This window comes from Melanerpes formicivorus, unplaced genomic scaffold (genome assembly GCF_026170545.1).
Source record: "Melanerpes formicivorus ecotype bairdi unplaced genomic scaffold, bMelFor1.0.p_v2 SCAF_2510, whole genome shotgun sequence".
Taxonomy (NCBI): Eukaryota; Metazoa; Chordata; class Aves; order Piciformes; family Picidae; genus Melanerpes; species Melanerpes formicivorus.
In genome coordinates, this window is record NW_027144861.1 from 15,001 (window position 1) to 15,591 (window position 591).

A 591-nucleotide genomic window follows, 5' to 3' on the forward strand; every position below is an offset into this window, starting at 1 on the left:
TGGTGTCGTCCGTCCCCGCCCCCGTAACCTGCTCTGAAGCATCCGCTTCCCGCCGCGGTTCGCCCTCCACCCCCCCGCCGCACACGCAGCTGCCGCTTCCCGCCGCCTCTGCCCCCCGCCCCGGGATCAACCACCCGCCGGGTCCAGCCGGTCCCGGTCCCGGGAACCTGCTCCCGGGGCCAGCCGGAGCCACGCCCCCTCCTCTGACGCTTCCAGCTGCCGCCTCCCCTCCCACCCCCCAAACTCACACTGGCCCTCGCCGGCCCGCCCACACCGCCTACCTGCTTGCCCGCCGCCGCTGGGTGGCGTGCCGGACACTCGCACACAGGTACACAGACAGGGACACAGGGACACAGGCACTCAGGCACACAGGGACACAGGGACACAAGGACACAGGGACACAGGCACTCAGGCACTCAGGCACTCAGGGACACAGGGACACAGGGACACAGGCACTCAGGCACTCAGGGACACAGGGACACAGGGACACAGGGACACAGGCACTCAGGCACACAGGGACACAGGTGGCGGGCCGGAGGCCTCTCTCCACTGTGTGGCAGGGGTCCAAGAGCCACCCCAGCCCAACCCAGA